This window comes from Rousettus aegyptiacus, unplaced genomic scaffold (genome assembly GCF_014176215.1).
Source record: "Rousettus aegyptiacus isolate mRouAeg1 unplaced genomic scaffold, mRouAeg1.p scaffold_m13_p_3, whole genome shotgun sequence".
NCBI lineage: Eukaryota > Metazoa > Chordata > Mammalia > Chiroptera > Pteropodidae > Rousettus > Rousettus aegyptiacus.
Genome location: NW_023416306.1, coordinates 148189296 through 148213727, shown reverse-complemented (window position 1 = coordinate 148213727; position 24432 = coordinate 148189296). Strand labels below are relative to the sequence as shown.

At 38.8% G+C, this 24432-nt stretch overlaps 1 protein-coding gene across 7 annotated transcripts in view; it reads right to left on the bottom strand.

Moving 5' to 3' along the window:
• Nucleotides 1-24432, bottom strand: part of RAD51B (RAD51 paralog B) — a 556279-nt gene that overhangs the window by 254446 nt on the left and 277401 nt on the right. The gene's annotated exons all lie outside the window — the stretch shown is intronic.

Sequence of the window (24432 nt, the reverse complement as noted above, 5' to 3'; positions counted from 1 at the left end):
AATAGACTCCACTTTAACAGAGCTTACGACTCAGTTAGGATGCCAAAATACGTCACAGAAAATAGCATTTTAAAACCCCCATATATTCATATAATAAACTTCAGGGGTTTATGTATTTATAATGGGAATCTTTCAATTAAAAACATTTACCGATCCCACCTCTTCAACAAATCTGTTTTCATTTATCCATGTTCCCTTCTCATCTCAATCTAAATATACAATTTCATAATTTTAGATTCTGCTTTTATTGCTTACCATTATATAAAAATTTTTATCAATGCATAATCTTCAAAGTCACCATTTAATTATAAATTTTTACCAATTAATATAAGCACAATGTACTGTGTACGTATATTATAGTTTAACCACTTATACTTCTATCGTTAGACATTGAAGGTATTTTTTCCTTTATAAAAATGCTACAACTAATCTGTTTAGCGCATGGATCATCTGTAGTGTTTTTTTAATTTCACATTTTTACTACTTTTTCCTAGAACCTATATCCCAAGTGATAAAATATTAAAATATAACGCTTATACTTAGAAATATTGATTACTTATGATCTCTTTACTATACTTTTTATGAACAAAACCAGATTTTCTGTTGATGACTTTATTATTTATCTGACTTTATTCAATTGCTTCCTGTGGCTACAGTTTATTATTTGTACTGTCAGATCTATAGACGTTTAGCAACAAGAGATTGGCGATAGGTAGGATCAGACAATAGGAAAGGCTCATGATGGAGGTGGGATTTGACCCAGGATTTGGAGACGGAGTAGGATAGTGAAGAACCTCAGAGAAAAGGGACATTACAGATAAGGAAAAGAGCTGAGAGAAAACACTGAGGTATGGTGACTGAGCAGGACGACCTGCAGGGCAGTTTCCCTGACAGCGGTAGATGCATCACTGGGGAACAGCTGCGGCAAGCCTGAATGAGAAGAGCTCTATCGTGGAAGGACCTGAAAACTGGACATAAAAACTGAGACTGCCCCAATTGATATGAACTCAGAGTCAGTCGTCAAGTCAGATAAAACATTTAAATGGACTTTTTGATAGGTCTTTTCTGGGATGACATCAGATACCCAAATCCACCTGGCAGGATGAAGAGAGATCTCTTACTCCTTTCCACAGAGAACACTTAGCAGGCAGCAGGTGGTGAGAGGCATAACAGAAATGGCCAGTGAAATGGCCACCGACACTGGCCAGGACAGGTAAGAGAGATGTTCTAGCTCCAATTATAAGGGCTATGACTCCAGTGACCAGTGCTCAAATTTGATACCAAATAGGATAAATTTATATCCACATGTCAAGCTCAGCATGTCACCTGACCAAATCTAGTCAGAGGTAAGGTGCAGCACATATTTCTTTGGTCGACCACAGTATAATGTACTGGATCCAGATGAACTTTCTTTGCACAGTATTTATTATTCTAATAAACCAAGTGGAATGTTTAGAGATGACTGAAGCAATCTGATTGGCAAACTTACAGGGCATTAATTCTTCCAAGGTGACTGATGCATAAAAAGTGAAACTATAGCACTCATGTAAACAATCCATCTGCCTCATTTCCCTCCCCCAGGCACCTCTAATTTTCAGCTTACGTTTGCTGTAAGACGAGCTAATGTTTTTAGTGTAGAAAAATGGCATTATCCCAGACATAAAACTTACTTTAAGAAAAAGAAGAAAAATTCTATAACCATACAGATTGTATCCACAGGTATCCATGACCAATGACTAAGATGAATCACTATTACATTTTGGCAGATAGGCGAGACCACGGCACAAGCATCTCAGAAACTAAATACTAATTTATTCCAGGCATCAAAAGTTCCACTTTAGGTGAGCAAATTGTGTGATAACTTTTGCTCATAAAATACACTTTTGAATTGATCCCAAAGAAATGACCGCAGGTAACAATACTAATTATCTTGTTCTTTCAAAACACGTCCCTTTCTGTTGGTACTTTAAAAATTAGACTGAATGATCGTCTCATGAGGGGAATACCTTATAAAAAAAGTTGGATATGTCAGATATGAAAGCATGACTTTGAAATAAGGGGCCAGAACCGAGGCACACAAGATCTTTTCCTGGAACCAGATAAACAAAGCAGGCAGGTGCCCTCGAAGGTCAATTCTTAACTATCTCCAGGTAATTACCTTACGCTTATCTTTGCCAAATCTTGCTTTCAACTGCTTGTTGATATTATTAACTCTTCCTATCAACCCTTTATCCCTGTCCTTGAATTAATTCTTAGACCTGAAAGAGGAAACTTTAAAAAAAAATAGTTGAAACACAAACTAGAGAGTAGCAAGAGAGGAAAAGGAAGAAAAAGAAAGGAGGGAAGAGCAAAATGAAGGAGGAAGAGAATAAAAAAGAAATGAAAAGGAGAGAGTATAGAAGAAACAGAAGTCCTAAGTGAAAAGGGGGATGATGAAAGGGGAAGGAGAGGGAAGAGAAGAGAACAAGCGGTTCTACTGAGGATGATAAAGATAATTATTCCAGAAGTAAAAGAATCAAGGCAAGAGAGAAGGATATGTCTACGGTGATGTCACCCTGAACGTGCATGATCTTGTCTGATTTTGGAAGCTAAGCAGGGTCGGGCCTGGTTAGTGCTTAAATGGGGAGGGAGGGAGGGAGAGGAGAGGGAGGAGGGAGAGGGTGGGGGAGGAGGGAGAAGGAGGCGGAAGGGGAGAGGGAGAGAGAAATCCAGTATTCAAAATGATTTTTGAATACATAAAACTTAATAAATGTGCTTCTTGACACATTAAATAGCCAAATCTAGTGGTGGGTCTAATAAATCTACTACGATGTCAAAGTAGTGATGAATGTAAATAATATTTCAAGATATCTGAAACAACTGAAATGTAATATTAAGTATTTGTAGTTTAAAGTAACAGGTACTGCTAATTCTACTCTGGTTTGTTGTCTACATTTGAAATTGAAGAAAATGCTCAATTTACTTAAAGGTGAATAAAAATGGAGGCATAATTTTTTTCATCTGAGTTTATGAATATCCTGAATTTGGAGATAGAAAAAAGGGAACAGGAATCCCTTGGATAAGAATCTTTACTCTTATTCTTGGATAAAGAATAAAAACAACTGGAAGAGTAAGTCTTTCTTATTTTATAAACCTTTTAATCTAGGAGCAACATGAAAGTTCACAACATTATGCAGACCAAAGGTGCTGACGACAGTAACAACTCTGAAGAAATATAACTAAAGAAACAACAAACGTGAAGTGGCACTGATTTAAAGGCTTCTGGGAAAAGGCGAGTCTTTTCCAAATTTCTAAAGAAATGTTAACCTATCGGGGATATGACTAATAAGAAAAAATTAAATATGAGTCCCACTTCATACCACACATCAAGGTATGAGCCAGATAAAATTATAATTAAATATAATTAAAACTATTCAAAACACTAGGAGAAAATAGTGGCCATTTTTCTTCTTTGTTTCAGTGATTGTTGAGATAGAGTAGCATTTAGCACAATACTTGAGGCTATACAAATATACTAGTGAAACATAGGGCAATATAATGAAGCTGGGAAGGGTGTGGGCTCACAGGTCAGACTGCCTGGGTTTATGCCACTTCTATCTATATGACTCTCTGTACCTTGATAATCTCATCAGCGAAACAGAGATAACATTAACTACCTCATAGGTTTGTTGTAGAGAGTAAATATGTATATAATTATACATATATACATAGAAAACAGTTGACATGGTAGCCAACTGCTAAGAAATATGTGTCTATTATTATTATTATTATTACAACTGTCTTTTAAGATCTTTTAAGGCCTAAAAGAAATTGTAAAGGAGAATACTAATGCATTTGATTACACAAAAGTTTAAGGCTTTTGTGTATCAATGGTTCCATAAACATAATTAAAAGGTAAATGAAAAATTAAGAAAAATAACTGAAACAAATATAAGATATTAAAGATTAATGGCCTTATAATATAAACAATTCTTACAAATCAATATAAAAACACATATTAACATTCAATAGAAGAATAAACCAAAGCCAGACAACTCACGAAATACAACATATAGAAAATATGTTCAAAACAAGATTTAAAGATATGAGAAAACACCTAAAGTCAACTGCTAAGTACAAAATGCAGGACCAAAACTATATGATATCAATTTTGTAAATACACAAATACATTGAAAAGAGCATGGGAGAAAATATACCATAATGTTAAAGTTATCTCTAGATAGAGGATTATGAGTAAGTGATTTTTATTTTCTTCTTCATATTTTTCTGCCTTTGTGAAATGGAGAATTTGACTGAATTTACAATAAAGAACATTACCTGTTAATAGAAAAAAGAATACAACAATGTAGCATTGCTCGGAATAGTGAATAATTAGAAGCCATTTAAATGTCCATCAAAAACAAAAACATATATAATATGCATACATATATTCATTATGACTTCATAGGCAGCTGTTAATAAAGTATATTTTTTCTGCAATGTTTTTACATAAAAAGAAACAAGTTGCAAAACAGTTTATTTAAGTACGACCCCATTAAAAAATACTGTATATTTATTGCCTTAAATTTCTGTTATTTGGCAAAAGATGGTCCTAAGATAGGACATATTTAAATGTAAATTCAAAAATACACATCCAAGCTAGATTTACATTACTTTAGAAGGCTCCTATTTCTCCACCCCCTATTGCTATAATTTCTCAAGACCTACATTTGAGTCTCTACATAGACTATTTCCAAGAAAACCAGAACCTAACCATGCTCTAAAGCTCAAAATTTCCACAGCTAAAATACAACCAAAAAAAAAAATTTTTTTTTAACATTGTATTTTCCTGTTTTCATGTTTTAGCTGTGTGGTTCTTAGTGTACTCAATTCTTGCAGGCTGTAGACATAAAACAGGAATTTGAGGTCTTTTTTTGTGCAAGCTGCAAAAGACCCTTTAGAAACAAGGGACTCAAGAAAAAGTCTATTGGTTATGAAAGACACTTCTTTTAAATTCTCAATAAAATCAGTTCCTTCCTGTGCTTACAGGTTATGAAGTCTTCCCCAAATGACAGACAGGTCAATATTCACTTGCATGACTGAGGTAATATAGCTGAGTGAGAACTTCATTCATCCATAACAGACACTGGTATTTTTCCTATAATATCAAAAAATGGAGAACTTTTACATAAATATATTAGCATATCGTCTTCAAATAATGTATTCTTTTTTAAGGGCTGAGCTGGAAAAGAACAGCGCTGAAGTCTGAAAAATTCAGCTGGGCAATAAGAAAAGATGTTGGGCCCAGTGGAAACAGGCAACTGAAATTAGCTTGTATACACAGAGAAACAGTTGTGATGCTTGCAGGACGCTTCAGAGAGTAGAGCCCAAAATGGGAAAGTCTCTTTTCTTGAAATTATTTCCTTTATTTTGTTTTTCTAAAGATGTGAGTCAAATGACTACTCCTCCGCATTCCTTCAAAAGCTTCAACAGGTTTTAAGATATTTACTAGCATTTAAAAGAGAAAAAGACTGAGACCTCTTCCATTCCGTAGCTACACTCCCTTCTAAAAACACACACACACACACACACACATGCTTGGCTCTTTCACCTTATGCTTTTAAGAAGGAATTTTAATGGGATGGAGCTCTTGGAGGTGCACAAACTTAGGAGGGAGGAGCGCAATAGTAAATTATACCTTACAAAGGAGTCTAAGCCCACTGGCCACTGCTAGTGATGTTAAGTCCATAAACAAAATCTGTCTTAAAAAAAAAAAAAAAATTCCTGCCTGAAAGGTGCAACAGAAGAAGATGGATCACTCTTTTTCTACGGGTCTGTCATACAAGAATCGAGGACTTGTCAATGACCCCAAACGGCAGGGCCTTGACAACTAGTCAAAGACAAAGTTGTTTTCTCCAGCATCTCTCTTTGCTCTGGAAGCATTTTTCTCCTAATTAATATAAGTTATGGGGCTGCACTGGAGAGCTCGACAAACTGACATTCAAGAACATTGGTTGGCTTTTTTATGCTGAAACCATGGTAAACTGATATCTATGGCTTGTGTCCACGAGGGTGGAGGTGCCGAACTTCTGGTCACCCTTTGCTAGAAGGCTGCTGCACTGGAGCTGAGCCGCCAGCTCTCCTCTGTCACCCTGTTTTACCTACATTCTCTCCTCTGCTGTGAATGCCCCCTACTCCTCTACTTTCCTATTTTCTTGTTGTTAGACTCCAGCCCCTCAGGTCACTGGTTCTGAGCTGTCACTTAGATGTAGGTATAAGGCCCTCAGTGAATTAATACTGATGTTCTAGGTCTACGATTGGGCCTGGGCAACAACCAAAAGGCCTGTTCACAGAGAATTTGGGCGGGGAGATTTTGGCTATATGGGGTATGCTTTTCCCACCTATGGATAAAATAATAAAACCACTACTACTATGTTGCTCATTTTGGAAACACAAATCCTAAGAATTCTTTAATATTTGAAAACATCTAATTAGAGGAACTAAGTTTTGATTGTTTCCTTTAAAAGTAAGCTATTTAGCTCTATACCTTGTGCATTATAATGAGAAAATTAAGCTTCTTGACTTAGAAACAAATATAGAAACGAGTCATGGCTCCTTTTTACCATTGTTCTATTCCTGAAATTTAAAAGCGTGACCTGCATAGTGAAGATCCACATAAACATGCACACACATTTGCTGTAGTACTGAGAGCAGAAGATATCAATTAATTGGTGGGTGTGAAAATAAAAAACAAACAAATGTTGGGGGTGGCGGAGAAAGAGGACTGAGGAGTGACAAACACAACAGCAAAAATATGGTAAATAAATAATTCAGAATGGATGCTAACTACAAAAGTAGGAGCAAAGCCAGTCTATAGTTCAGAGACTGAATCTAGAGTTATTTTGTGCAACACATTTATTCTCTAAAGCACTAAAGCAGCTATTAGAGGAAACAATAAAAAGGTCCCCTCCCCCTGGAAATTTGAGCCCTGCTTTGGAATTTTTATGACATTTCATTCTTAACAAACAAGGTCTCACAACTCTCTTCCAACTTCAAAGAATCACTGTGGTGGTGGCCTGCAATTGATATCCTCAGTCTGATTTCTATGTATTTCAGGTATTCTCAAAAATTAGTTCTTTATGAAAGAATAGCAGCTCTGGCATGCAAACAAATAAATAACCCGCTATATCCCTCCCTACAGGCTTATCCTGATTACTGTGACTCACCTAAGTCACTTGAACAAGGCCCCTTCATGTCACCAGTGTCTTGTCTGCAAAATTAGAGGTTACCAGTACCCCTACATGCAAACTATAAAGATACCCTGAGAGCCCCAGTTGGAAAGTAGTGGAGGGTGTGGTGTGAGTATGTGTGTAAAGCTGCAGTCCAGTCTGTCTTTGTTGTATGCAACAAGTAGGTTCCTGAAAAGTCTAGGCTTAAATACTTCTCTCTCTTTTTTTTTTTTCATTTTTGGAAATGGAATTATTTACAATTCACATCAGGAACTTACTATTTAATGAAATCCGATTGTGGTTCCAGTTGCAAAGAATGCTTTTGTAATTAAAATAAACTTTTTGTTTGATCAGCTTTATACATTCAGACTTGGTTTTACTGGAGTTCCTTAACATAAGAGTATACTTAGAGTATTAATACTATTCTTACATATGTATTATTTTCATGCTATTTTTTTTCTTTTTTCAGCAAAAATCTAAAATATTTCTATACCCCAAGTTCATACTCTTCATCACAGCATGAAAAGACAAAACTGGTGCTGCAGCTTTATTTAGCTTTGGTGTGTCCTGTGGCATGTGAGGCATCCAGGGCAGCAGACACTTTTGGGAGCGCTGAGACACCAGCAAGTCATTGGGGGTGGGGGGTTCGGGACAAGGGGCGTTGGGAGGGGGGGTGTTGGAAGAGAACTAGAGGTAATGTCCCACAGCCCATGCAGCAGTATTTCTAAAAAGCTAAACCACAATCAGGCTGCTCTTTAAAAACAAAAACTTGTTCTATATACCTGGGTTAGTGAGGGGCGATGTCTTCAAGCTGACCCAGCTCGGTCACTGCTGCCCTTCTGCCAAAGCAGCTTAAACCACTCAGGGCAAAGGTTCAGGCGCCTTTCCCCCAAACCCTCCATGACCTACTGGCACAAAAGGGCAAGAGTGCTAGCGCCACTGGGGGCATCTTTCCCAACCTGCCATTTCCAAGCAGCTGTCTGCCCTCTGCTACATGAATGCAATGGGGCAGAAAAAATAAAATGCTGGGGAGCTGGGGGGGTGGGGGGGGGGGGTTGAGGGAGAAAGAGGGAAACCTTAAAGACAGTATCTTGGAAGCATATGTTTTAGAATCACTGCAGCCAGTTCCCTGTCAAGAAAATTTGGTCAGGTTGGCTGCTCCCATCTCATGTAGCCACAGATGGTTTGTGCCTCGCTACTCAGGTCCCTGCTCTGAGAGCAGCAGGGAACAAAGGGTATCACGCTTTGCGGTGTAGTTATTCTGCCACCTAGTGTTATACAGGAACGCAAACTAATAACGTCTCTAAAAATGCACACTGTTAGAAAAGTAAAAAGAATCAAGAACAATGCTAAATTACATTTTTTTTCCTTTCTTTCTAAAAAAAAGAGCATACTTCACTTACCCTGGTGGCCTGGGGAGGCATCACCAATGATTGTAACAGTCCTTGTTAGAAAGAAAAGCGAGAGCGCATAAGTTTAGAACATAAAGGAGAAACGTGAATAACCTCAAAACCACATTTTAGTGAATTTTAAAAGGCCTTTAATGAATTTTAAAATGGTCCCTCCATGCAAGGTAAATAGAACTACAATGATCCAAACCAGGAAGTGGGACCACCTGGAACTGAACAGGGACAGAGCAGCCGTTACAGTTTCTACCCTGGAGAAGGAAAAAGGAAACAGAGAGAAAACAGGGGTTGCTGTGGAAGGCATTATCATTTCTGTAGCTCATGCATCAGAGGTAATGAAATGAGTTGTGGGCTTAGAATGAGAGCCGGGATTTTGAGTCCCAATTCGGCAGCTTCCTAACTGTACTGGGTGAGTTGCTCAGTATCTCCGAGCTTCGATTTGTTTTCTGGAAAAAAAGTTGTACTCATATCTATTCTTCCTACTTTCACAAAACATTCTCGAGGATCAATTAAATAATCTTTGTGAAGGCATTCTGTCAACTATAAAGCACTATTAAGACCATTTCCCCCACTCTATTATTCCCTTCTCTGGTTTATGGCTGTCACTTATATGTATGTGGCCCTCTGTGTAAAGGGCTTGTGTGAGAAACTTGTTGTTCTAGAGTGCCAGTGTTCATTCTCAAATAAGTGCTTTTTTGGTTAAAAGAAGTATTAAATGAGAAAATGTTCACATATTTCATGCAACGTGTGAAAAAAATCCCCTTACTAGATTAATGAAGAATTTGCATTATAGGTTAAAATCAGGTTATTCTGAATGGTTCACCTTAAAATTATGTTCCATTGAAAATGGTAAGGCTATCTTAATTCGCTGTTTCCACTAAAATTGATACATACATCCCAGCTTTTAAAGTTAGAGAACCTGACCTGAACTTTCCTTCTTGTGGGCAGAACTTACACTGTGATAATAAACCAGGCATGGGGAAACAGAGTTTTTCATTTCTGTTCCCACACGAACTAAGCTGTGTAACTGCAGGCAAGTCACTTAACTGCTCTCGATTTCAGTTTCCAAATGTGCAAAAACGTAAGTGGTAAACTAAACAACCGCTCCGTCCAGCTCCATGATGAAAAGTTATTCTTCCACATTTGATAGTGAAATTCAAAGAAAACTCAAAGCTTGTTGTAGATCAGCTTTAGTGCAACTCTTCAGAAAAGTCTTAAAAGCTATATAAAACTCCAGTCACAGGATCGAAAGGACAGTCTTAGGGAGAGATGGCTGCTGAGGTATGGGTGTGTTTGTGTCCTCTATCAGAATCTCTCAAAGCTGCTCAGAAACCACTGTGGGCTAAAAAAACAGGCTGCAAGAAAATGCTTACCCAGCCACCTACCTGGCCTTTCAAAATTCCAGAGAAAGGCTTCACTTTAGCTCTGAAAACACCCTCTGCTCTTTTTAGTAATATTTTTAACAACGCCAAGAAAAGAGTTCTATTTATCCAGATTTCCTCTCCCCTACAAATGTCAACATTACTTGGGAGAACAGCAAAAACAGCCTGGAGTTTTCATGACCAAAGTCACACTGCAGACAGATCAACTTTGGAATAGGATTGCCAATAAGGCTACGACTCATGCCTAGAAAAACCTAGTTGTTGATTTCTCTTTCAGAAATCACACCACACTTCCCCTATGGAAGCTCCTTATTTTAAACATCCCAGATTCCCTCTCCTTTAGGATGATGCTGGTCTCCAGTCTTGTAAAAATGCTCAGCTTTGCTCAATCTCCCTGGCTGCAATGTTTGTACACATCCTGGCACGTTTGGCCAGAGAAATTTAGTCCTTTCCCCTCCCCCATCTACTGGAACTTCTACCCCCTGTATCAAAAGGATTTTTTCAGGCCTTTCCAATAATCTGCTGGAGGCCATGGAGACAGATCTAATCAGGGTTCTCATCAATCTTTTTTCTGCTGGCCAAACAGAGCCAGGAGGCTAAATGGAAAGATACTGGATTCTTTTTTTCTTCCTCGATACATACTTCTGTAGAGAGAGTTAAGGGCCCACTGTGTGTTCTTGGGAGCTAACATTTTCCTGGGGAAAGTTCAGGGATTTCACATTTGCTCCAAAATAAAATACACGTGAAACTTTAAGTCTAAATTCCACAGAGCCTTTTAAAAGCCTTGCCTCTCTTTGGCTTACAACAACCCTGAAGGCTTGTCGTATCTCATTCATTTTGGCAGTTTTCCAGAGCAGCTGACAAACTGAAAATAAGCACACTGCTCAATCCCTCCTTCTCTCCCCATACCAGCTCTTCCTGCCCCCTGACAGCCACCAGTCCTCACAGCCCCAAGGGAGTCAGATATACCCTCAAAATAAGATGTAGGTAAACCCACCTCTGCCTCATTGCTCAGAGTTTATTAATATCGATCTTGAACATACCTGGTTCGAGATTTCAAATGAAAGTCAACATTAGTTTAAATCAGACCTTGGGGTTAGAGCCCCGTTCAGTATGTGAGAGCAGGAATTCATCTTTTGTGGTTATGTGTCTATGGTCAAAAATCTCCTTGGAGACATGCCTACCTCCGTTTCCAAACTGCCTCTGTATCTCTGTCCTTTTAATAAGCATCAGGAAAAGATAAATGGGATAACTCTGGTTGGATGATTTGAACCAAGTATTTGAGGGAGGCGCCTCCATGCTTGGAATCCTTGTTGGAAAGCCGAGCCAGGAGGATGTAAGAAATATCACATACTACCAAATCACACCAATGCTATAAAACCTGAATGATGGGCTCTAAGTAGGAATCTGGGGTCCTCATAGAAGGCACCACTGCCATGTGTTATTAATACATTAAGAATCTGACCAACTTAGCTGGAAGTTCACGTTGCTCATAACTTAGCAGCAGCCCCAGCTCCCTAAATCAGTGTGAGGAGACAGGCATCCAGTTTGTAAAGCCTTCCAGTAAGAATGGCTTTCATGGAAATATTAAATCTATAGCTACCTCCACCCTGGCTGGGGATTGTCTAGATAACAATACAAGTGGGATTAATATCCCCAAGGACAGGGGCGGGAACTGACTGGCCTAGAGAGGATGGAAGAAACAAAGAGGACACAGGTCATGGTTCTGCCTAGGTGTTTTCACCTTGATGTCAATCAATACAGTTCAGCTCTTTTGTGTTGGGGCATTCTCTAACTCCTTCCAAGGGAAAGACTATGAGCCTTTCATACCGCCCTCATTCATCTACCCAAATGTTAGGAGATTATTTTCGTTATGAAGTATGCCGATTAATTGCCAAGGCAACACCTGTGCATCCCCTTTTTTTGCTGTGGGAAGCATTCTAGGAAATCCATGTACAAGACTGCCCAGAGATCACCCACCCAGTGGCTTGGAATGCAGTGTGACCAAAGGCATTTCCAGAGAGCTCACAGGACACAATGGCCATGCATGGGTGGATTTGCTGGATGGATTAGACAAACCAACCGCAACCTTTCCATCTTTTGTTTAGATTCCTTCCAGTAGATTGGCCTTGTTACCAATACTGATGCCAAGACTAGCAATTGCTTGCAACAAAGAATTGTTGTTAACCTCTACCCCCTGCTTCATTCACCCTAATTATTCTCTAACAATACGATGGCTTCAAAAAGCCTCCAACTGTCCAACAGACACTATGGGCCAGAGAAATAACTGAACACAAGCAGCCCATCAATAAAAGACAATACTGAAGCAGCTTCTGTCAGGGTATTTGCCCCATCTTCTCTGAGACAATGGGAGAGAGAGCTCAGGGAATAAAAAGGAAGTCCTGCTCTACAGATCTTTTGTTTGTATGCCAATGCTGTATCTGTTCCAAGTTCTTGGGCGTATCCTTTATACAGGAAAATACTCCCAAATACAGGAAAAAGCCTCAATTTCCTAGGAAATGCAGATTCTATGTTTTTGATGAATTCTTATTGTAGCCAGATCAGACTTCAGTGAGGACTCCGGTCAGGATTTTTTTCTTCTAAGGTCAAGTACATCTTATATAGCAGAGAGATGTGAGCCACTGAACTAATTCACAACAACAGTAATAACATAAATAGTTCTTTCTGTAACATTTCAGATGGCATTGACATAGTATTTTTGTTGTTTTTTCAAACAGGTAACATGGGTAGATGGAGTAACTAAATAGAAAAGTAATAGATTGGAAGCAGCCGTTGTGAAAGGAAACCTGTTTAAGAAATTATAATTGATATAACAATCCTCTAGATTTCAAAAAAAGGAGAAAATAAAGTCAGCAGAAAATGAAATGAGAGGAAACCTCTGTTGATTATGAATCTACATATAATTAGAGTGAGATGCACCCATGGTGATGAAATGCCAGCAAAAATAAAAGGTCAGTTGTTTACGATAGTCCATGCTGCCAGTGCCGTGTTAAGGAGAACAGACAACCCAGTAAGCCAGAATCTCCAAGATATGCTAGAAAAAAGGGGATTCAGTATGGTCTCTTTGAGTCATCAAGTAGTTTGTGTCCATATGTAAATAGAACACGGGACCTGGAATCTGTTGTGTGTCAATTACTGTAGAGCAGTTGAAGCAATAAAAAACTGAGGTTCCAAACCATGCCCGCAGCAGAGCTATAAATAAGTGAACAGCGGGAAACTGAATTCCCAAAGGAAGGAAAAAGCTGGATCAAAAAAAATGAGCAAGTCCTAGGTCTTAGAAAATACAAAATAAAATCAACCGTGACAATTTAAAAGTGATGTTACTCAATAATTCCTACATGCTAGATGACTTAACCAAAAAGATAAACTACTAAAAATGTGAAATAATATACAGAAAATTGCTTTTTGCTTAAAGGTTTGCATGATATAAAGAAAAAAATCTGAACAATGCTTTAAGGGGGAAAAAAAAGAGAAACTTCAGTTTATTGAAACTTGCAAAGGTTAAAAATGTAATCATCCTGAAGATATGTCACTAACTAGAAAACAGGCATGATAACTCTAGGCACGTTTTTGGTGCATTTTCAAAAATTATAATACTGAATATAGTGACTACCAAAAAAGAAAGAAGGGAAGATTATCATATGTGAATCAAAGCAGTGAGTTATTTGAAGGCAACAAGTACTGATTTGCTTTAAAATTTCTGGTATAAATAGTCCCACCTTTTAGATGTAAATTAATTCTAAAAACCACATCTTAAATTAATAAAAATGATAATAATGCATAAGGCACACACTACTTATGCTATACTGTTAATTGGTAGATTCTAAAACTATCCATAAGCCCCTTAAAAAAAAAAAAAGACTTGCTGTCCAGCTATGTAAAGTACAGCTGGCAGAGAGCCTCCAACATCAGCTCCTCCAGGGTCAGCCCCAGCTTTAGGGGGCCTCCTGGCCCAAGGTCATACCCTTCCAGGAGAGGCTGAGTATAAAGTCTACAGCAAGTTCTAGAGTGAATTTGATATTCAACTATAATGCTAGTTCTTTATTAGTCTGGCGGGAGGGAGGTGGTGGTATTCACTCTTAAAACTAACTTGCCACAGGGTTGGCTGAAACTCTGCTGGGTCTGTATCACAGCTCGGTTACTCCCTTTGCTCAGTCCTGCTCATTCCCCTTCCTTTCTCAGGTGTTGATCTCTGCAACATTCTTGTACCTCAAAGTCTACCTCGGTACCTGTTTTTGCAGAACCCAACATGAAACAGCTGCTAAAAATTCCATTCATTCGTTTAACATGCAACAAATATTTATCAAGCATCTATTATGTACTAGAGCCTGTTCTGGATGCTGGGGCTTTAATTCTGGCAAGGGAAAAAAGACAATAAATATACAAACAAATATGATCAATTCGGACAGAAATAATGCCCAGAAGAAAATAAAACAGGGTAACTGGGGTAAAGAGTATATGGAGGGTTTGGTAAAGTGGAATGCTTTAGCTGGGGAGTTCAGAAAAGTCCCTCTAGTGGATGATTTTCTAACCAAGACTCGAAAGACAGACATGCCAGCTATGTGAAGATAAGAGGTGAGAGCATTCCAGACAGGTATTTGAACTGGTGTACTTACAAGGGTCCTGAGGCAGGAACAAGTCAGGCGTGCTAAAGGGAGAGCAGGAAGACCACTGCGGTTGAAGTGCAGTGTTAAGAGATGAAGTCAGAGAAGGTATACAGACAAGCTCACATATCTTCGTTACTGGACACTTAGTAATTCAAAAGATAGAACTATGTCTTATTTATCTGATTAAGAGCACAGGTTTTGGAGGCTGACAATCTGAATTCAAATCCTGGCTCTACCACTGACTAGTTAGTAACCCTGAGCAAGTTACTAACTTCTCTGACCTGTAGCTTACATGATAATATATTCTCCATAAGGCTGGGTATTCAGTGAGATCATGTGACAAGTACTTACTTAGCATGGTGCCTAGCACCTAAGAAGGGTTCAGTAAAGTGTAGCTATAATTATTATTTTTCACCCAAGCGATGAGCCGTTTCTAACATTTAGCAGGTACTCAAAAAGTATATGTTGATAAGTAAGGCAAAATCCTGATTGTACATATACTCGTTTCTTCTGTTTGTACATTAAAGGAAACTATCATATTCAAACTGAAGAGACAAAGATGACAAAGGAGGCTTTATTATTGATTTGTTCAACAAATATTTATTAAGCAGTAATATGTAAGTAAAAGTGGACTTCCTACCTTCCTACCTAGGCTTATAACCTGGAAGGGAAAACAAGATGTGCTAAACAAGATATTTCATAATCTGTGACAAATGCCATCCAAGTATAGACTATCTAGAAGTTCAGAGGTTGGAGATCACCTCCAACCACTGCCTAATTAAAATAGCAATGGACGATAACTTGAAGAGTGATGGGATTTTTGAGGAGCAAAGAGGAGAAAAGGAATTCATCCTGGACAAACAGGATGGACTAAGCCAAGTATAATGTAAAGAAAGCAAATGCATCTTTAGGGAATGATGATGAGTCCCTGCTGGCTGGAGGACGAGAGTATATGAGGGGGTGTAGTGAGAGACGCATCTGGAAAAGGCAGTGTGGACCAGCCTGAAAGGACCTTAGTTGCCAAGGCACGGGGTGAGAACCAGAGAAGCTTCAGAGATAAAGCATGGCCAGGCCGAGATAAACTGATCCCAGACAAAATGAAGAATTAATTCTTGTCAGAGGCCTATGGGGTTGCCTCAAGCAAGGGGAGCCTGGAGCCAGGGCAGATTCTAGCTGTCATTTAATCCTGATACTAATTCAGTGAGAATTGTCAGATAGGGAAACTGAGGAAGTATGTGCTCAAGGATGCACAGCTCAGAAGTGATGGGGGTGGGGTACAAACTCAATCAATCTGACTCCAGAATTGATGAAGAGAAAGACATGATTAGGCTGGAGAATCGTATGATGATCTTTTAAATGGTAGAGGAAAAACACTTAGGCTGGACTGCCTGAGTTGGGGTCGAGGGAAGGCAGGCAGCAACTACAACTTGTAAAAAGATAAAATCTGAGAACTAAAAAAAAATTTAAATTTAAACGGAACCTATATTTATTGGACTTAGCCAAAATGATGAAACCAGAGATTTTTATCATAACATGATTGACAATTTAAAAAGAGCATAAATATATTTTTCTCACAACAAAGAAAGTACAGAGAAAAAAATGTAGAGAGAAAGAGAAAGTTGTCTGATGTGAAGCTGCAACTCTGAATAGCAGCTTTACAAGAGGGAAGAATGTGCAATTTGGGTTTGTCACTGTCCCAGAGCCACATTTTAAAGAGAAAGACAAGAAGATGTCATAGACTAGGCCCTGGTGGGTATCGGGAGTTAAAGCCATAACACACAAACAACTACTGGCTAACAAAACACATGATAGACATGCAAAGATGGCAAGTTCACTGGAATTGCTTTTCTCAGCAGACATGTCCTATATGAATTGAGTTTTATTTTAGTTTAATGAAATAATATATGTAAAGTGGCCAGCACAGTGCCTGAGGCAAAGCAAATGCTAGCTCCTTTCCTTTTTCTTCTCAGCTTCTTCCTATCAACAAAAGGATAAGATAACCTTTCTCTGATAGCTTAAGTGGGAGAAATACAAAATAATTCTATAGATCTTTAGAAAGAAAAAGCAAGGCAAGTTTCCACAGGTTAAAGTCCCTGATCTGGCATTACCTTAGAGTGAGTTGGGATGGGTATGGGAATATAGTCTGCTTCCTTGAGAACTAAATGAAGGCAGAGACATGAACAAATATCAGGCCGTATAAAAACAAAGGACCTTTTGTACTCTGGACACTTTATCTTATTCTACTAGCTACTCCCCATAAAGAACAAGTTCCTGGGCCAGTTGAAACCTTTAACTTCTTTACTTAGAAAAATAATCATCCTTTATCACCATTTGACCTCCAGGCAACTGATGAGTAAAGCACTTCTAAAGAAAGATTAGGTAAGTATTGATTATATGTGTGTTGTAGAGAAAGTACACTGGACAATCACATGAGCTTTAAGTAATAATGGCCCAAGGAAAAAAGGCTTATGCTACTTGTGAGAGCATGCCATCTTCTTTTTTCTCTCCACTCTCCCTGACCAGACAATCACCAGAAGTTCCTGTTTATTGTCTGGCCTTCCCTGAGGGTGTTAAAGACTTCCAGATCCTGGGTGAAAGGTGCTGTTTTAAGTCATCCCACTCATTACAGATGAAACAGGCTTGGGCTGTGGCTCTAAATGTACACAATGAGGTCTGTTCTGAGATGAAGGAAACTAAAGATCCGAGGCAGTCTTTATTACTGTAGATATAACACCCAGGGTAATAAGGGTGCCCTATAAAAACCACTGCTGCTGATAAAGAAGGGCTGGGGATTCCTGGACAATTTCAGTGTCACACTTAGTGAAAAGGTCTCTATGCTCCAGATGCCTAAATGGATGTTCTCGTGGTCAAACGGTGGCTTTCTGGGTAGACTACATAAAAATAAGGAATAGCCCTGGGCCAGAACAATGTGGCTAAATGTAGCTTTATCACATTCAACCTAAGACCTTTCATTTTTTAACTCAGATATTGAATTATACTTAAGTTGGCATATTTTCTCATCTAAAAACCTTGTCAGTAAAGTATATTTCAGGGGACAATGGAACAGACTATTTGAAATGAGATTGGTGGAACATCCGATAATTATATTAGATTCTCCTAGACAAAGAGACCTCATGGGGTTCTTGTGGCTGGTGATAATTACAAAGGACGCTCCCGAGCCTTAGAACTGGATGGCTACCACTGGGCTGGGCTGATGGGTGGAGGAGAGAAAGAGAGAAAGAAAAGAGGGAACAGTGAACAACAGGAGAGAGTAGTGAGTTGAAGAAAACCTATAAAGTCAGGCACTAGAATGGAATCCTGGGGCTCAGTGGGAGGCAAAAACGGATGTGGAGAACTAAAGCTTCCTGCAGAAAAGTAAAACCTGAGTCTGGAGCAGGACAACTGTTTCCTTCTTTGGAAGGTCAGTGTCTTAGTCTATTTAGCTGCTGTAACAAAGTCGTATCCATTGGGTAGCTTATAAACAACTGAAATTTCTCACAGTCCTGGAGGCTGGGAAGTCCAAGATCAGGTGCTAACGTGGTCTGGTGAGAACCCTTTTTCAGGCTGCAGACTACTCTGTCTTCTCATTGTGCCCTCACACAGCAGAAGGAGCAACAGAGCTCTCTGCACTCTCCTTTGTAAGGGCACTAATCCCACTCATGAGGCCTCCACAGACCACAGGCCAGGAATATACTGCATTACATGATGTGGTCTGGCTATCAGAGTTGAAACCAAGTTGAGAGCTCCAGTAATGAGTAGGGTTAGCATTATCCATCGGCAACATTGTAAAAATTAATAAATTATATTTTGTAAAAAAAAAAAAATTTTAATCAAAACCACAATGAAATAACCACTTCACAGCAATGAGGATGGCTACAAGACTTACAATAAAAAGTGCTGGTGAGGTCGTGGAGAAACTGGAACCCTCTTAAATGTATGAGAGTTATAAATATATGAGGGCATGGTGGGAGTATAAAATGGTGTAGTTAATTTGGAAAACAATTTGGCAGTTCTTTGAAATGTTAAAACATAGAGTTAACACAAGACCCAATATTTCCACTCCTAGGGATATTCCCAAGAGAAGTGAAATCATATATACTTGCAAAAATTTGTATACAAATGTTCATAGCAGCATGATTTATAGTAGCTAAAAAGTAGAGACAACCCAAGTCTATAGAAACAGAAAGTAGACTAGTGGTTGCCTCGGGACGGGGGAGTTGGTCAGGGGAAAGAATAGGTAGCGACCGCTAGTGAGTACAGGATTTCTTCTGGAGTTAAAAATATTCCAAATTTCAATAATGACAATAGTTGTACAACACTGAATAAATCAAAAACTACTGAATTGTACACTTTAAATGGGTGAATTTCATGGTATGTGACCTATACTTCAATAAAGCTGTTAAAATGTCTTTGAAACATCATGCTAATTTGTAAGTGTTCTAAAGAATTTTGCTAGTAGAGTCTACAAAGAAAAGCCTACAGAGGCAAGAAGTGTAATAAAAATAGGGAGTGGTGGGACTTTGGCAAATGAGAGGCAGGCCCACTCTGAAGAGAGTAGAAGCTATGCAGCCCTAATCAATGGGCAACCTGCAAGAATGTAGCCCTCTGCGGGCCAGAGGATCCCATGAGTTCCAGCTTATGACCTTGGATGTGCCTTTGCTTCGACATTAGTAAAGTTAATTGTATTCAAGGACCTCAGAGGCCTCCTCATATTAAGTAACCTACACAACTTGGAAAACCAACCAGTTGATAAGTATTTATTATAGCCTTCTTAGGTGTAAGGCACTAAAAGCGAGGGGCAGTGTGAAACAATAGTATAAGTCATGGTGAGTCCATTATCATGACAGACGGAAAGCGTGGCAGTTGTGAGGGAGGTGGCTCAAGCATCCTGCACAAGACGGCTATGCATAGGGCGTTAAAACCAGGCTCCTAAGTTCCAGTACACTGCTGGGCCCATCTTGTGATATTTAAAACTGGTGCTGGACTATCTGAATTTGCTTATTTTTCATTGCTTCAGTGAACAGCAGGAGGAAACAGACTCATAGTTTCTCAAGGTGCTTATGAGCTTCAAGATGCAGCTCATTCTTTCAGAGTCAGAAGGGAATAGACACTTGAATCCAGGTGCTCTATAGCTGGGAAGAGATTTAAATCCCTGAGTTGGCTCAAAAGCAGAAATATTTTTTCCAATAATTCTCTTCTGAAGAAATTTCCCAGGACAGGGAGTTTTGAGGCAGATACATTATTGCTCACATAATTGAAATAGCAGGTGAATAAAAGGGGGAGGGGTTAGCTGACTTGATGAAGGGTCATACAGGTGTCCTGGAAAATGAGCAAGTATTAGAGATTTGATTTGTGTGCTTTCTAGAGACATAAGGAACAGATTGTTACAATTAGTTAAGGGGCTGCACACAAATGACACTCCTTTGTGTGGACATCTGTAAATTTCTGTAGGGCCGGCAGTCATTTGGAATCTAGGTCAGCCAGGAAAAGCTGAGTGAGAACATGTATTTCTGTGTCTCCGAGAAAGACTACCCAACTCCTCCTCGAAGCAGCACACACAGGTAACAGCCTATGAGGGGTCAGTGTCCTACTAGCCTTTGACAGAGGCTTCTAATCCCATTTAAAAATGTATTAGTCACGTGCAGGAAAATAACAGAAACTAAAGTGTGTTCTGCCATAGAAACAACAAATACGGTTGTGAAACACCCAGTTAGGAATTCCTTAAACTCTCTACACAGCATGAATAGATTCCTGATCCACAATCTGAACAGAATACACCTTCTAATTTCCTTGGCCCCCTTTCTCTTCTGCTCCACTGATCTAACCAGTTTCAAATACTTCAGGTATTTCTCAGCTGATCTCTTTCCCAACCCATACTATGACTGCCTACTGGACTTCTCCATCTGAATGTCTCATCTCATGAGTACCTTAATTTCAGCTTGTCATGTCACAATGTGACTTCATCATTCCCCAAGGCTGCCCTGAGTCCCTAACCTGGGCATCATCCAAACAGCAACCTATCTCCAACCAGTCATCGTAGTCTGCCCATCCAACTTCTAAGATGCATCACAAATCTACCCCTCCCTCACCTTTGCCCCTGCTACTAGCACTTCTAGACTATGTAACAGCTATTTAACTGGTCTTTTTTTTTTTTTTAACTCTTTCTTCCACCCCGCACTATCATCAGTATTCTCTTTCTGAAACATAATTAAGTGAAGTTGTTCTTTTTTAAAAACCTCCAAGAGCTCCTTTGGTGCTTACAGGAGGGTTATGCCTTAGTAAGCTATACAAAAGCTATCATAATCTTACCCCAAGTTAAGCTATTTAGGCTCCTTTTCTGCTATGACCCCATTTTAAAAAAATGTCTTATTCTATCCTAAACATGCTATGCTCTCACACCTCTTTGCATTTATTTACACGTGCTGCCCCTCTATTTGTCAATCTGGAAAATTTCCATATATTCTTGAAGTTTCAACTCAAATGCTTCCTTTGTGGCAATATTTGCTCCTTCTCCTGTGCTTTCCCAGGCATTTTTGCTCATACCAATATTAAAGCACTAACACAATGTATAATAACTTCAGGTCTAGGGTGATGTCTTATTCACAACTATAGCTCCAGTGACTAGTACGCTCAGGCGCTTAATTAAAGTCTGTGAACTGAATGAATAAACCAGGAAATTAAATCAAGAGAAGTGATTTTCCATTATCACTTAAAAGTATAATCATGAATCTAAAAATGAACATTTTTTCTAAAATAAACTTCCTGATGAGGAACATTAGCCAGACAAAATAATGTAATCATATATATATATATATATATATATATATATATATATATATATATGGCCTTGGCTTAAACAATCAGAACTAACCTCTCATTCCTGTGAATATTATCTCTTAGAGAAACCAATTAGGATAGTATCTGCTAAATAATAAGCACTGTATATGTGTATACTGTTGTTATTACTGGGGGTTATAATCTGATCTCTGGTCTATCTGAAAAGATATAAAACACGTTGTCATAATGGAATTTCACTGTCTAAGTAGCCTACAATACCTTACATTAAGAAATTAAAATACACACACATACCCAAGTTTCCTAACACACATGAAAAACCTTGCTTCAAACACATGAATGGGCCAATGGCCTCTGGCCATAGATCCATACACCATCATCTGAGGACAGTGTGCATAAATGCTTTTGGCGATATCTTCTAGGTTATTTTACAGACCAACATCAAGCTAATTTATCTGAGTTCCTTGATCTATACATCCATCCATCAGCTATAGCTATTTTCTAGAGGCCTGAATGAGTCAGAAAAAGAAAATGATTAATCAACTTGGAGAGATTTGAAAGCTGGAAGAGAGCCACCCTGTGAGTAAAACCTCAGCGCTGCGGGACGGCAGCCATTGGAAAGTTAGGGGATTTCCATGGTTGAAAACATTTGGCCGGTTTGCTATGGTCCTCTGACCTCACAAGAAAACAGAACACCCTGAGCTAGGTGATTTACCTTTGACAATATCCTATGTCTACTGCCTTTGGCTGTTCACTCTGACTTGATAAAACCAAAGTTATTCTCTTTAAGCCTTATGACTTTGGAACTGGCTCAGAAAATTCCCGCTGCTTTTCCTCCCAATGGATGTCATTCCCAGTCTTTGGCTTCACTTTTCTGTAGAGTGAGGCTTGAGTTAAAAGTGTTATGTATAGCAACTAGCACAGCACTTGGCAAATAGTAGGTGGGTCTGCTCTTTTTAAGACCAGGTTGGTCTGCCAACAATTCTTGCTCTTCTTTTTTGACAATTGCTAACCTGGCAGTACTGTTTAAAATCACTTTACCTGCTTAAGATTTGTATCACTTGCCACTGTTCCTCATATCATCTATTCAAATTCTTCCTTTTATCAGGGACTTGATTTCTGAAGTCACATTTTATTAATACTCCTCTAATAATATCTAGTTTTTATTCCTCATAGAGTAGTACAAACACTGCATCTGAGTACTATAATTGTGCTCCCTGTTTGCTATTTAACATGTAATGTTTTATGGAGGCAAGGAGAGCATCTCGAATTCCTGATCTATTTGTCTCCACCAGTATGTCTCTCCTTCCATTTTCTTGCCCTTTCACATTATGTACACAGCCCTTTTTCTTCTCTTTTATTTGAACACATGAATCACTTGGATTTTATGGCCATTTAGTGCCATCTCTTTCCTGGTTCTGCTTTGTGTTCCATCACTGCATCCAGGATACACTAATACCTGACTGGTAATTGGTCTCTTGTTTGTGTTTCTCTCTTTAATATCATCTATTTTCCTTACATAACTTAGGACCTTACGTTTCCTTAGGACTTCATCTACTAACTTAATTAAAAAAGAAAATTTAGGCAAAGCTTTCTGCTCAATTCTCTTCCCTGCCAGAAAAATATCCAAGCACTCCTCTACACACCAAACTAAGTTGCTTGAACATTGTCGTACATCTCAAATATACCTTCAAACATATATACATAAACTTTCACTGACAGAGTTCTTCTCCATTGATTTGTTTCACAAGGCACTTGCTGAGCAATGATAGCTGCTGTTTTCACTGTGTTGGCATGAAGAGAGGGCCCTGAGGATTTTGCCTTTTGGCCCACAGGTCAGTAAACACATTGGGGATTAACCGTGAAGGGATAAGAAAGAGCAGGGAACCAGAATGTCAACTTAGAGGAGGAAAAGGAAGGGAATTTCAGGAAAAGGAGCAGACTTTAGAAACTGTAAGACCAAATAAGGAAAAGAAAGAGAGAGATGAAATAGGGTTAGAGAAAAGAAGATTTAGAGATAAAACACAAGATCAGAGGGAGCAAAGAGGGAGGAAAGTGGTTAAGGAAAAGAAAGAAATCAGGAAGAGAGGCAGAGAGAAGAAAAAGGTGGTGTGCAGCTGGCCATCCACTTGAAAAAGAAAACATGGAGGAAAATATTTAGGAATAAGTAAATACAGATGAGAAAACATTCCAGATCAATGTGTCATCCTCATTTTAAAATCCCCTTTGTTATTTTAATCTACTATCCACAATATGGCTTCTTGTTATAAATCCCTCAGCCTATAGAAGCAGAAATATGTCTTGCTGATTCGTTTGAAGTCAGTCATTCTCATCAAAGCCCTCAAAGGCTCAAATCCTGTAGCTATACAACTCAAAAGTGAGAAAGTAACTCACTGGGATGTTCTGACAGTTTAACTCTAAAGACTTGCCTTAATTTTGGTCTTCCATGTGATGATGATGATGATGATGATATTTATCACATCAAAAAAATTTTCAAAACTCATTTTGCTCCAGGCAACTACAATAACCATGTTTCTTGCTAATTGCTGATTTAAATTCTAAAAGTGCACTGGAGACAAAAGGATATGAAATTTACAGCCAAGCAAGCACTCCTAAGCTGGATAAGTATCTTTATGGCAACTACTAGGAAAAAGAAATCCCTGAATAGCTGTCCATTTCCTTGGCTTTAAGGCTGAGTCAATACCTACCCTGTAGACCCCTTTGGAACTAGTTTATAGTCGACATCTGTTGTCTTCGAACCTCCCTTTCTTTATTTGGTAAGAGCACCCTGGTTTGGGGAACTATCCTTCATTGTGGGCAGTGTGGGTGGGACTGTCGTTCAAAGTGCAGGGTCTTCCCCTAGCCAAGGGGTAGGCTTATAACCCAAGCTAGTCAATCAGAATCTCTTCTGGAAACCTGAATAATTAGCTGAACAATAATGGTCAGAAAATGTCTGGAATGGATTCATCCCAGAGTGGTACTATGGCGTGACTGTCTATTAGTTTCTAGTTCC